The sequence below is a fragment of the Nanorana parkeri genome, unplaced genomic scaffold (assembly GCF_000935625.1).
Source record: "Nanorana parkeri isolate BGI_ZX_2015 unplaced genomic scaffold, ASM93562v1 scaffold59, whole genome shotgun sequence".
Classification (NCBI taxonomy): Eukaryota; Metazoa; Chordata; class Amphibia; order Anura; family Dicroglossidae; genus Nanorana; species Nanorana parkeri.
In genome coordinates this window covers 1,770,353-1,784,852 of record NW_017306327.1, presented here as the reverse complement: position 1 = coordinate 1,784,852, position 14,500 = coordinate 1,770,353, and the positions used below count along the sequence as shown (strand labels likewise).

At 38.6% G+C, this 14,500-nt stretch overlaps 1 protein-coding gene across 5 annotated transcripts in view; it reads right to left on the bottom strand.

The window, feature by feature from the left end:
- MAPK10 (mitogen-activated protein kinase 10) overlaps positions 1–14,500 on the bottom strand; it is a 178,389-nt gene that overhangs the window by 129,472 nt on the left and 34,417 nt on the right. The gene's annotated exons all lie outside the window — the stretch shown is intronic.

Genomic DNA, 14,500 nt, shown 5'->3' with positions numbered 1-14,500 from the left:
TTGGGGTTGTAAGTTCAGTTCATGATTTTTACCTGGAGTTCCATATATTTCAAAGGCTGCATTAGAACAGTATGCTTCATGTGTGAGGAACGTTTCTGTGAGACCCAGTTTTTCAAGCTGGAGTGGCATCTATGATTCACTGTGTGGTGTATTGTTTGCGTGGGTCTATACGCACACCGCTGGTGGAGTTTATACCATATAATTTGAATACAAAAGGAGATATTATATACAGCTGAACAAAAGTGCAGAGATGGGAGCCAGTGTACACCAGTATTGCAAGACATCTACAACCAGCCTGCGGTCATATAAACCCTAAAGATGCTTACAGACATAAAATCATTTTTTCCTGAATTTTGCCATGCATTTACTGACAGAGCCTTTCTAAGAAAATATAAAAAATTGGAGAGGTAGGATTTTCCTGCCTGATAATTATTGTTTCCCCCCAACTCTAAACACCCTTTGTGTGTAGTTTCACACTATAATACATATAACCCCCTATCCACCACTTTCCTTTACAATCAAATTACAAAGTGAAAGTGAGGAAAGATATGCCTAGTCCTGGACAAGCCAGGCAATGGGAAGATACTGTATCAGAAGTCTGGGCTTATAATTATAATTCCATTTGATTTTAACTCGCACACTTGCATATACTTCACCTATGGAAGTTGTAAAACGAACAAAACACCTGCTGGTGGTCCTCATACCTCCTGCTGACCATTGCATCATATTCCATTTTTAAAAACGCTGCAACCTAGTTTTATTTCCTGCAATGGCTTTAGGTAATTTGTCTAGTTATGTCTATTTAATGCTTTCACATGTTCATTGAGACTAAAATTGTCCTTTTTTCCCGACATCTTAATACAATAGAAATACAGAGCAACTGGAATATCAAAGCCGGGAAACAGGTTTCGGCACAGGCAGCTGTGAATAGATTAACCTCTTACAAAGTAATTGCCGCTGAGAGGTTTTTGAAGGCACACAGAAAAGCAGTCAGTGTGAAGGTTTACCTTTCCATAACACTTTGTTCAAGAAAATGAGGCCTGTCACTCCCTGTACTACATTGCTCACATTGATTATGCCTGGAGAAAAATGTGTTTGGTGCACAAAATGGAAGAATGAAGGTTTCACGAAAGAAAGAGAAATGGATTCTATTAAATATTGAGTGGTGGTGATAAAACAATCCCATAAGTATTCAGGATGTGGGGAGCCATTCCTCACACTAATCCTTGATATTAAACAATATTAAACCTCAGAAAAGCCTTACAAATATAAAATGCAATGATAAATGTTGACCAACTAATGGATAAAGTATTCCATTTTGTAGGAGGAGCTTTGATAGATAGATAGTTGGATAGATATTTTTTTCCATTTTGTAAGCGGAGCTTTAATAGATGGATGGATAGATAGATAGATAGATAGATAGATAGATAGATAGATAGATAGATAGACAGACAGACAGACAGACAGACAGACAGACAGACAGACAGACAGACAGACAGATAGATAGATAGATAGATAGATAGATAGATAGATAGATAGATAGATAGATCAGTCCACTAGGTACTATCGATCACAGAAGGATATGACATGCCAAATGCATCTCATTTGGTGATGTTACCAAGTCTCATTTTTCATAGACTTTAGTTCAGCCCATAGATTTTTACCCTTCATATGGCACTAGTAGGGGACAGACCTCTTTGTTAAAAACCTGGACACCTTTACTAACCCCTTTACTAACCTGGTATGACTGAACTAATCCACCCTAAAGAAAATTATCATCTTGCGCAGAAATGTCTCACTTGTTTCAGTCCCATCTGCTTTTGCCTCTGGTGCCTGCCGCAAACAGCATATTGTTAGTTGTTGTGTTGCCCTCTATGGGTGAATGCAGTGTTGTTTCTCAGTAAGTGTGTCCTGATTGTATTAGGTGATTATGTATGCTGTGTTATTAGAAGCAGTATGTAATATGGAAGGCGAGCTCAGATTAGTATCTTATGCTGTGCTGTGTGATCTGGACTGCAAACACATTTAACACAGCATCTGGTTTACTGTCCTCTACTGTTCACATTTAGGTAAAGCTGTGTGGTATAGTTTATATAGAAATTATGTCTGCTAAAGGTCAATCACTGTTTAGTAGGCATTAGTGCAATCATATTCTGGCTAGTTACAAAAAGACCAAGGATGGTCATGTGTCCTCTTTTTTTTCTCTGCATTTTTATGGTAGAACCCTCAGATACTGTATATGTTAAAATAAGGAAAAGAAAGCTGCACAGCAGGCAAAGGTGAAATATACAAATAAATTGTTTCAGACTGGAGTCCTGCTTTTTTTAAAAGGGGGTTTCTGTGCAAGTATTCATGTTCAAGCCACTGCACACTATGCTATTTGAGCCAAAAGAGAGCATATACTTATCCATATAGAGCTACTGGAAGTAAAGGAGACGTCAGTTCACACTAAAACAAAGGCATAGTGAGTAAAAAATAGCCTGATATGTAGGTTTACTGATCATTTTTGCCTTGATTGAAGTTCTCCTTTAATGAAGTCTGGTCATAACAACATTACCGAGACATATGCTGCTTTGTACTGGCAGCATATGTGTACATTTCTGGGAAGATAGGTTCACATTTCTAGTCATTACATTATTGGTGTCTTTTAACCTTCATAGAGCCCTATCTGCAAATGATTGCCAACATGATAGATTACCTTTAATAAATGTATTGTAGTGCTGGTGAATTTGGAAGAGATCAAAGCAGAACCTTTCAGTTCTGTTGGCCCAGAAAGAAATTGCACAACTGATGATTGATTACTTCTACATGGATGAACTGATGATGCTCACATTCTGTATGTTATTGGCAAACACCATACAACACAAACACAGGTGATGTTATGGGATTTATTTTTTTAAATTGTGACAATGGATAATAATCACACTGTTGTGGAAGGGAACTATAGACAACCAGTGAACTAGAATAGTGATTATGGGTTCATTATCATTTTTAATGCAAGCTTCAGATGGCCCCTTAATTAGAGCTGTGTATAAGTGCAGAGACAGCGAAAAATACTCCATATGCTAAATAGTCTAACCAAAAACAAATAAATGGCATCAAGTTCCTTAGTGCAGAGACTAATGAATCAGGTGACAGAAATTCTAGGTGATATAAAGTAGGCCATAGCACATGCCTCTTCACCCAAGACTGATCAAGGGTCCATACATAAAGGCATATCATGCTGCCTGGACACAATTTCTTGTGCTTGAATACCTGCACAGAGGCATAAAGAGTTAAAAAAGTGTGGCACTTACAGACAGCAAGTGGTAAACATGCATATGCCCCCTCTTCCCAACCTACACACATTTCCAAGAGCAAAACCCCTATCAATGAGCTGAGGGGCTACAATGATGACTGGCATCAGAAAACCATAGCTTTTTAAAAGGGACTGTTCAGTCCCTTCTGCATGATTATTCTTCACCTCAATGAGAAAACACGTATTCATCATTAATAAAGCAGACATATACACAATCTTTACATTACAGCTATATTATCATTTTAAAGCAACCTTGGAAAAAAACTAGCAAAAGCCAATCCAGTGGGTCATCTGTCCTGTCTCCCCTGTTCCAACACTGCAGCATCCTCCAGTCACTTTACTGCTGGATGTGACACTCTCAGGAATGTCAGTTACCTGTGTCCCTGCTATGTGCTGTGATTTTTTTCTTCCATCCACTGTGTCCTTACAGCGACACAGGGATTGGAGGATAGAGCCACAACACACATGGTAGAAGGCACAGACCACTGGATACCTGAGTTTACTACCTTTTTTTGCAGCTTTTTTTTTTAACATGGCAGGGTTGTGTTAATTGTCGTCAGTGGAGCCAGGGGCGTATCTGCCGCGAGGCAAACAAGGCGTTTGCCTGGAGCGGCAGATTCGCTGAGGGCGGCGATGCTGCCTTGCCTAGGGCAAAGCTGCACATCCCCCCCCCGGACTGACCCGCCGATTCCCGTAGATGGCATCACCCACCTCTGTATAGTTATACACCGCTGAGTGGATCAGTGGCTATCCATGGCACTGCCTATCAAATGCAAAACATTTTTTTACCATTGCCAAGGGATGGTACAACTGAACATTAACTGTATGGTTTTGCCGACCACGTGAACGAAGCCTTACTTCTTCTCCAGTGACAAGACAGGATGTAATATAAAACCTCTTCGTTAGCAGTAATAACTCATCAGAGGTTATAACCCTTCACAAATCTTTAAAAAAAAGTGTTTTATAATCCACTATACTGAATTGTTTTTACACAGAGAATTGGGATATTTATACGTTTTAGTTCAATTTTGTTTTTATTGTTTTAGAGAGAAAAAAATACATTACAACAATATATACAGTAAATAAAACAGGATATTGAGAGTAAAAACGGAATATATATTTATTCATTTTAAATATAAACTATTATGCCACTAAATAACTTCTTCTTGATCAAGTTTGATTTTGACTATATAAATAGCAGATTTGTAGAAAGAGTTCCTGGTTAGCTCAAAAGCAATAAAATAAAAATGTAACTATCTTGAGCATGACTTATAGTCAAATGTGCAATACAATCAAAAGTCTTTGACTATGAAGTGCAGCAAGTGTCATAAAGTCTTGGCTAATAAGAACATGGCTGAAGGCTAACGAGCGTAACCTTCAGAAATGACAGTTGAAAAGTGCTGATCCCCCAGCACACAACATAAAATGAGCACATTTCAAGCAGCTTTTTAAAATGACTTTTCATTACACAGATAAAATGAGAGTGTAGGTCCTGGGGGGGCCCTTTCTATATTTATTATTACTTTTTTTTCTGCTGGTGTCACCCATGGCTAAGTGGATACCAGATAGAGATCTTTAATAGGGGTTGCTGAAACCTATAACCATTTACACAGGCTGTAGATCTCGTGTAATCCATCCTGTTTCTGCTTAGCTTAGATATTTCCACTGCCTAATCAATGTAACTAAAGGTCTGGTCCAAATCTGTAATCTCTACAATTTCATAGACTAGTCCTTCTGGTGCTTCAGTCTCAGGTTTGATTAGAGTGTCTCATTTTTACATGATGGAAAACCAGAACCACATCTAAAGCTTTTGTGTTTTTCTTGTCCGTCCCCCTCCGTAACCCAGTAGTGTGGCCAGACAGTTTTTAACTGCTAGAACTACAGTTCTAGGTACTCATACTCTATAGTACCTACTCTTCCACCAGGAATAATGCACACACTATGCTGGGGCCCCCCCGCCCGCATGCCCGCCCACCTGTCTGTGGCTCCCTGGACGGCAGAGCGGACAGCTGCAGCCAGGTAAGACATCCCCCAAAAATAAGACCTAGTGTCTTTTTTCGTAGAAAAAAAAAATATAAGACACTGTCTTATTTTCGGGGAAACACGGTACTAACAGTCAGCAATATAATGGGTGGGTGAATGTATAGACATATAGTAGACATAAGAGAGCTGCCACCATTTATTTTACATGGGGAAGCTGTGGGGCTGTCATCCTGATCCTGTCTTCATTTTATGGTCACTGACCTGTTATAAGTATGCTGCCATTGATGTCTTACTTTGAAGTCTTGACTTCCATGCTGCATACATACTCAGTACTTTTGACCTCAGATCAGTATGAATGCCCCAGAACCAGAATATTTAAAATTAAGCCAGCAATTGCTTCCACATTTCTGTGTTCACAGGTTACCTTTAACCCTTTCGCTGCCAAGCCCTCCGGAACATTTTTCAAATCAGCTGGCCAAGCCATTTTTGTGTCACAAAGCCTGGAGTTTCCACTGAGTATGTAATAAAAAGTGCATCGATTCAGAAGAAAATGCACACCAAAATACTAGTAGACATGGAGTTAAAGACAGCTGAATTTATATGCAAATCATGAATTTCACTGCAAAACTGAGCTTGTCTTCACCCATTCCTGTGCCTCCATGTTGGCACTTTAAAGTGGACATTTACCCCCTTTGACTGTATCTGTTTGTAGATTTGTACATTTCTAAAGGTGCCTTTGTTGTTATTTTGAAGATATGAGTAAAGTTCCTCTTTAATGATATAAACAATTTTATTGAGTGATGGTGAGGTTCATAAGCTAAGTGCCAAGCTAAACTTTCGAGGGAATGCAAAGAGTTGTTATTGGGGTTGCAACTTTTTTATGGAAAATCAAATGTGGAGGGGGGAAAAGTTAATGCACATCGCAGTAAAAGTTGCTGTGTTTTTTTAAACTGTTTTTGGCTCAACAGGAATGGTTAAACAAGTGTGGTTTAGTGATAATCGGCATGTTTACATAGTAAACAGATCTAGGTTTTTATTAATATTAGGATTTAGAAAAAACTAATTTCTTTAATCTGGAAACTAGGATAGCTGATAACTGCTCAGTTTCTTTTTGTAAAAGCGCAAAAAATATGTTTCTGGTACAAAGTATGGCAAAATTATTTACAAATTTAAAAAATATATATTTTTAACATTCCTCAATGAATAACACACCATAATACTACAAACTGAATAAACAAAACAAAAAATGTAGATATGAACAGTAAAAAAGAAAAAGTTAATTGAGAAGAAAATAACTAAAGGGAAAAAGAGAAGAATTAGTTAATAAGGGATTAAATGGGAACACTTGCCGCTTTGCTTTAATGTGCACATTAAAGGAGAACTATGGGGTCAGGGCTTTTCCCCATAGTTCTCCTAAGGGTAACGGGAGGACACAAACTAGCATCCTCCTGTCACCCTAAGCTCAGTATACCGCAAGCTATAGCTCGCGGTATACTGAGACGCCGCAGCCGCAACGGATCCCGACAATTCTGTCTGGATCCACCCAGCTGCGTGAGGGACAGCGGGCTCTGCCTATCTAGAGGCAGAGCCAGCTGTACCCGCCCCATCCGTTTCACCAGTCAGCGCTGGAGGATCGGACAGGGGAGGGGGGAATCCCTGCAGGGAGCTGTCAGTGACAGTCACAGCTCTCTGCACGGCTAGATTGAGAAGTGAGCGAGCGCTGGTATGTGTTCGCTCACTTCCCGATCTACTGAGCCGACCTGTGACAGTTTAATTGTCACAGGTCGGCTCAGATTATGAGGCTGAGTGAAAATTACTCACCTCATAATTCTCCTTTAAAGGACTTTAGTCTTCACATAAGCACTAAGGAAAGTACCATGCAACAAAATTGTTACAAGGTATTTATGAATGAAAGCTGCAGACAGTGATTTTTCCAATGAGAGCTAATGCTGAAAGCTTTCAAAATGACAAACAAGTTCCAAGTAACGTGGACAGTGGATTTGGTGGTGGTGGTGGTTGTGGGTGGTGAGTTGAGTTTGGTTTGCTATGCAAAGTGCCCAACCAGACAACTGTTATTAAAAACTAAACTGTCTGGTCCAATACCAGGCAGCTAGCAACTCTTCTTGTGACCTATTTACTTTAAAGCAAAATGCAAAGTGCAGTAACTGAAAACAGCCAATCTTACTTACTGGTCTAATGACATTAAACCAAAATCTGTCTGGCTACTATGAGTTACTACATAATATATTTGATTTTTGTACTGCTTTACTTAAAGCTGAACTCCAGCAGTGCTCCCAGAGTGCAAAGTCAAGCTGGGGACCTGAATTTCCCCTTCTGTAGTTAAAGTAGTATTAAACTTTTTTCAACAATGAATCCAGATCAAACAAATATACATTGCCCAGCAAAGTATTTCTTTCAATTTTTGTCAAAACACTTAATGGGGGGAACTTATCAAAACTGGAGCAAACAGAGTTTGGAGCAGTTGCCCATGGCAACCAATCAGCATCTCTCTTCAGTTTGCCCAGGTGAGATTTTAAAATGAGAGACAAGCTGCAGAGCCAATCAGTGCAGTTTTGATAAATTTCCCCCTTACAGTCATCATGTGTCCAAACAGCTGACTCCAGCTTCCTCAGCTTCACTTGAACTTCCTGTCCAGTACAAGATCAAAAGGGACAGATCAGTTTCCAGCAACTGCCCATCTACTAACTTAGAGAAGAGGGGAGAAGGAAGGAGGGAGGGAAGTGGCTTGCCTTTCTGTGCCTGTGTGTATGTGGAGACACATACACCTTACTAGCACACACAAGGGTGGCTTCAGAGGTCCCTGGAAGGAAAAGGAGCCCTGCAAGGGAAAAGAGACCCTAAAACAGTATATCAGAACCAGTGCTCAGGGGACCAGCTGATTCTACAAGAAACTAAAACCTTTAAACATCAAGGAGTAGCATTCACGGTAAGTGATTTAATCTGCATTTGAAATAGCTTTAAAACCCTTTGAATTTAATATAATTTAACCCCTTAGTGACACAGCTTCAGAAAATCTTCTGGTTCCTGAGGACTGGAGAAATGTTGCCATTTTTGCTATGTGTTTGTTTAATCATAATTTCCATCTTCCTCATTGTACCTACACATATTATATACCATTTTTTTTGAAAGACACAATTGGCTTTAATTTGATTTGGCATATGCATACATAAATCCTTATGTTTTTTATATAAAAAATACAAAAAAATGCAAAAAAACATAGAAAAAAACTAATTTTTCACAGCGTTGGCAATAATAATGTGTACATTATTAGTGTAACTAACAGAAAGTAATTCACAATAAATTATTTTATTTGTCCTGATTTGTAGGGTATATCATATGTCTGGGATTTCAGTTTATTCTGGGAGTTATAGGTCACAAAATACAAGGAGTGAAATACAATTTTAAAGTGGAACAATTTTAGAATGTGTTTTTCTTTACTTTTAAAAACTTTTAAAAACTGTTTAAAATGTTTCATTAAAAAACTAAGGGGCATCCTCAGAGATACTTTGTACCACTTTGTAGCACACTGATCCAGCTTGCAGCTCCACAACACAGTGAGCTGCAAGCCGGATCAGTGGCTGTAACAGCACTGTGATCAGTGTGATTGGCTATTGCAGTGATCACAGTGCTGGGACCCCCTGATTTGCTGTTGAGGGACTGCCTCTGACACCAAGGGTCCGAGCACCCCATGAACGCTGGTCTCGCCACGGACCAGCGTTCATTGGTCGGGAAGAGGTTAAGCAGTACAGCTAGGTCACCTCTCTGCTTCCACCCTCCCAGCTTAAGTGCCACTGTATAGAAGAGTACAAGAGACTGATAGCAAGTCAAAGCAAGGTGCTTACACTAGCTGCATTTAAAATACATGTCACTATTTTTGAATAAATACTTAGCTGCATTAATTGGTTTATTTTCATATCTATCTGGAGTCCAGTTTTAGTAAAACTGATGATGTGGTTTTGGACTTCATGGAATTCTTATGTTCTAAGCCATCAAGTCAGCTCTATTTTTACAGAGCATAAATGCTAGTTTATGTCATATTCTGAAGCACTTTACAAAAGTACATTTTCACACACATTTTCACAGTTGGGATTTGTCTAATGCATATCCCCGCACGGTACTTTTCTAAAAAGCAATAGTCATTTTTTTGATGGTTTATATAAACTTGACCAATGCATTGACAAGTATACCAGTGCTCCTGTGCCTCCAGAATCAATGGCATCATTTTTTTCTGCAACAAGGCATATGCTGTTTTTGATATGCATTACTTACTGTCCTGTAAGAACAGGGCAGTTCTGAAAGAACAATAGAGGGAAAGGTGTTGTTTATCTCTTCATAGGTATTCAAAACATAATTTAATGTTGGACTGCAGACAAACTGAAAAAAACCCTCAAAAAAACTAAAGCTAAATACACGGAAGAAATATATATGGGAGCGGTTTTACCTGAATTTTACACAACTCTTCCACACAGCGGAGGCCTTGCTAACAGGGGAGGGGCCCTGATTTTCTATACTGCAGAATCACTTTCATTTACAGGTCTCCGTCCAACCCCCAACTGTGACTGGTCAGTGAAAGGAGAAGCAGCACACTGATAACTTCACTCTGTCATGTCTCTCTCCCTTCTTTTAAGCATGTCCCTTGCACAATATGACACCAGATTGCCCAATTTTGCTGTTTCTCCCTACCCTTCTCTGAGCTCTGCTGTATGATGGGATACAAGAGGCTGTTATAAAGTAGGGATGAGCCGAACACCCCCGTGTTCGGTTCTAACTCGAACTTTCGAACATGGAAAAAGTTCTAATTCGAACTTAGAACTCATTCGTTGGCCGGGCGGCGCAGTGCATTGTGGGATGTGCCACGGTCGAACAGACCGCGGACATCCCGTAATGTTCGGCGTTCAGCGAACGCTAGAACATGCTATGTTCGAGTCGAACCTATGTTCGACTCGAACATGCAGCCCATCCTTATTATAAAGTTTAATTCAGGTACTTGCATTTACAAAAATACATGTAATGGTGTATTATTAGATTACAGAGCTGCATTATTTTACATCTGCCTGGAATTCAGATTATTTATCAGATTTGAGGACAGAGCCAGTATGAGTCCTTCTGGAAATATAACCTGATCTGTGGACATCTTTTAACTCAGTATTTCATTTTCAAACCTAGAGTATAGCCACATATATAGTAATCATTACCACTAGTTTCATCTGTTCAAAATCATTTGAACATGGAAATATATGCAACAATTCATACTTCATTATGAATAAGAAACGTGCATAACAGTTATTAGAACTTTACTATTCATACATCTGTTCTTCATTATGTTTTTCTGAGACAAGCACTCTGTTACACAGTATGTGTTTCAGTCTTAATTTTCTCGAATTCATTAAAATGCTTTCCTCTGAGTGATTTAAAAATGATTAAATGTTGGGTTTTTTTCATTGGCAATGGAAATATGCAAAACAAATATTTTTATATTTATGTATTCATACTCTTGACTGTCGCTGCTCATCACTGGTTTTTCCAGGACAAGTCAAGATTTTAGATTCTATGAAAGTGTGTGATGGGGGAAACCCTCCATCTTTCAGACAGAAGTTTGAAAACCCCTTTAGGAGAAAAGAAGCTCTCCTTTATAAATGTCAACTGAATTGAACCACCCATGACTGAATGTTTGTCATCTATTACAAGCTCAGCAAAATATATAATATATACTAACAACTCCAGGGCAAATAGAAAGCAAAACATGGCAGTCAAGACTGCTCTTAAATTCCATTCACATGGCAAGGTCTTTTATCAGTCCATCACAAAGTCTACCATGCATTAAGTGCCATTCACTTGGCTAATCATTAACATACTATGACAGTCAAGCTGGATCTGTCAAACCTTCAGAATATAATCAAAAGCAATTTAACATGTTAAATTAGCAACAAACACATGTAGTCTACAAAAAAAAAACATAGATTGTGCTTTTTATTACTACTAACAGTAATATTTTATTAGTTGTCATATATATTAATGCCTTGTGGCCTATTGCTTTTTTTTCCAAGTAGCATATAGATTTAAATAGCATATTTCCAAACTTTATATATTACAACAGTAAGTAATCATATACAATATATTTATTTGTAAATCAAATATGTTTATATATCATTTATTGCCATGTATGCCCCCAGGACCCCTCATAAATTGTTTAAAATACACAGAAAATGCAATTGCTACAAATGCCTATAGTTAAATGATGCCTATGAGGTGTACAAACACGATATAAATGAATTGTCTCTTCTTCTACAATTTACAACAGCCCGTGACTAGGAATGAGCTTCGGGTTTGCACCAAATTTTATTTGGTTCGAATCTTGCCTGCTCAGGAAATTGGTGAACTAAATGGGGTGTTTGTCCACCTGTCGAGCCGAACCTTAGCCCAGGGGATTTGCTACATTCGCCAGCAGTATAATTACCTCTGTTGATAGAGGGAGCAAGACTTCAATGCGACTGGACATAGTTTGAACAGGCCATGGGTGGCCCAGCCAAAATGGGGATCTACAACCTAGAGGTTTTTGCAGACAAGCAGTGCAGGGCCTACAGGTATGCAATGGGAAAGTAGCAGCTTTTTTAAACATTTGAACAGTGCTATGCATTGTGCTGTGGGTGATGGAAAGCATGGGAGATTTGTTTGGGAAAGCGTGCAGAAAGGTGAAACCCTTTGACTCCCATTGACTTCACTGGGGTTAGGATTTACATTCAGAACTTAGGAGCAGTTCAGCTACCCTCCCTCGAACCAAACCCAGGTACATTAAGCTAATTCCTAGTGCTGACAAGATCTAGGTTGGGTAGCATATGTGCTACAAACAATCGTGAAATATACTGTAGCTTTGGAACACTTAAGTCGATATAAAATATTCTGTGGATATGGTGGATATTTTTATAGTACTCCCCTTAATTCCCTGATGTTTGAAATTAATGGTTTTGCTTTTCACACACAGTTACATAGTTACATAGTATTTGAGGTTGAATAAAGACATAAGTCCATCAAGTCCAACCTATCAAGACCTTATATAGGAACACTACAATAAGCCCTATAGTTGATTAGCATGTCAGACATAAAGCAGATTGTTTGATGATCGTATTTACAATGTTTCAGTATTCTAATAGCAGAGCAGAAGTCTGCAATTTCAAGGAACCCTGTCATGCTAGACATATACCTGTGTCAACTTTGTTTAGAAATGAAGGCCTTAATTACTTGGCAAGTCACTGCCTTATAAAAAGTATACAAATTTGGAGTTATTGGTACCTCCACTGCTATTGATCTTACATTCAAAATAGATAAAGCTCATTTCTGGAAAAACTGAAACATGTTTTCCCTGAGGTTGTTTTTTTACATACATCTGGAGTACTTGACCCATTTTCTTAACCCCTGGGATGATTTTCTCTATGCTGGGGGAGGGACCTAACGAGGACACGTATGTTACTTTCAAATGATGTAAGTCCTCCCCACCCCATTACTACAGTTCCTATACTGTATGGTCTGTGGGTAGGCTCAGGGGACTCCAGTCGACGACAGGCAGTGCAGGAGATGGTTTGCTATGTTGACAACTACAACTACATGATTATGAAGCACTGTACTCCTAACAGCTGCACAATGTGACAATGCTACTATGATTTCACTGCTGAAGCATTAGCCTGTTTCAAGATGTTGTTTTACTGGCAGGATCACCAGATATTTTATTTACGACTAAAAGAGTAAAGTGACTTAATAATATCTGAGAAAGACTGTCTGAAGCATATTTTTTAAATGATTGCCTACATTTTGACTTTAACTAGGGCTGAGTAGTAAAAACAATGTGTATGACTGGCACAATTCTGTTGGCATAATACTCACAACCTTTATTTAAAACACCAGCTGGTATCTGCCTAGCAAGAGGGCTGTGCCCATATATACTCTTCAAAATCAGCATGGCCCTTCAAAGGTAGGGGGATCCTTATTATTGGAATATACACATTTGGTCGGCTATTTATGAAAAAAAAAAAACTGTTCCCACATGGTATATATAGAAAACAATTGTTAAAAATGTCTTAAGCTGTAGCATTAACAGTGCCCTTCACTGTAAGCCCCCGGAATGCATAATTTGGGGATATGTTCACAATGTTTGTCTATGACAAACATCATTCTGCTGGGTTTTTTTTTAGACCAGACCAGCTTTTCCATTACTTTATTTTGTGAGGCTTACGCTAGTGTTTACAACTGTACCCAGTTTGCCAGTGAGCAAATATATCTCCCATTAAAAAGCATGTCCTCCTGCAACAGCTCCAGGCTATAAACAGCAAGTAAATCAATTTAACAAAGTAATTAAAAGCACGTAATAAATGTAGCGTTCCAACAGAACACAGAATGGCTCCCGTACAACATCAGCTTTATTTTACCATTTCTGCTGCTACTAAATTCAATTTATCTGCTCATCTTCCTGTGCTGCTGCTGCTAGTGAGTACCAATAATTCCTTATAAGACAAACACAGTATGCCTCTGCAGTGCAGCACACAACCTTCCGTTTATTGATCTGTAGCTAATATTTCTTTAAAAAGCCATTAAAAGAGAACCAGGTTGGGTAGCTGGTCATTAATCCTTTTTTTCCTTTCCTTTTTTTTGCAGGAAGTTATTTTAAATGCAAAAGAGTACAATTGCTTTGAAAAATACTGAGTTGAGTTAGATTTTTTAGGAGCTTAAATTCTATCAAATAAGTACAGTACACATTAATTTAACTAAGCCACATAAAGTATTTAGGATCAACAAGCTGTCAGCTGTAACCACTTGTGTGATAAGAAGCAAAGTGGCCTTTGTTCAAGTTTTTTAGGACATTTACACAAATAGATAACTTTATGTAACTAATATGTAGGTGCTATGTGGGAAAATAAAATGGTAGGTACACTCTCATAGTCAGAATGAAGTACCTTATTGTCCCAGACTGCAGTTTAATTTATGTTTGTATTGCTCAGAGAGTGCTCTAGGGGCCAATAGCTGTAAAGATAATTGATTTCTATAGTGCTTGCAGGTGCCTGTTCCCTATTTCCCTTTGAACTCTGTTCAGCACACAATATGTTAAACAGAGGATATGTAATGGCACCTAAAATGACCAAAGAGAAAAATCTCTACAGTGATTCAGCTTACATAGTAGATAAGGTTGAATCGAGTTCAACCTATGAA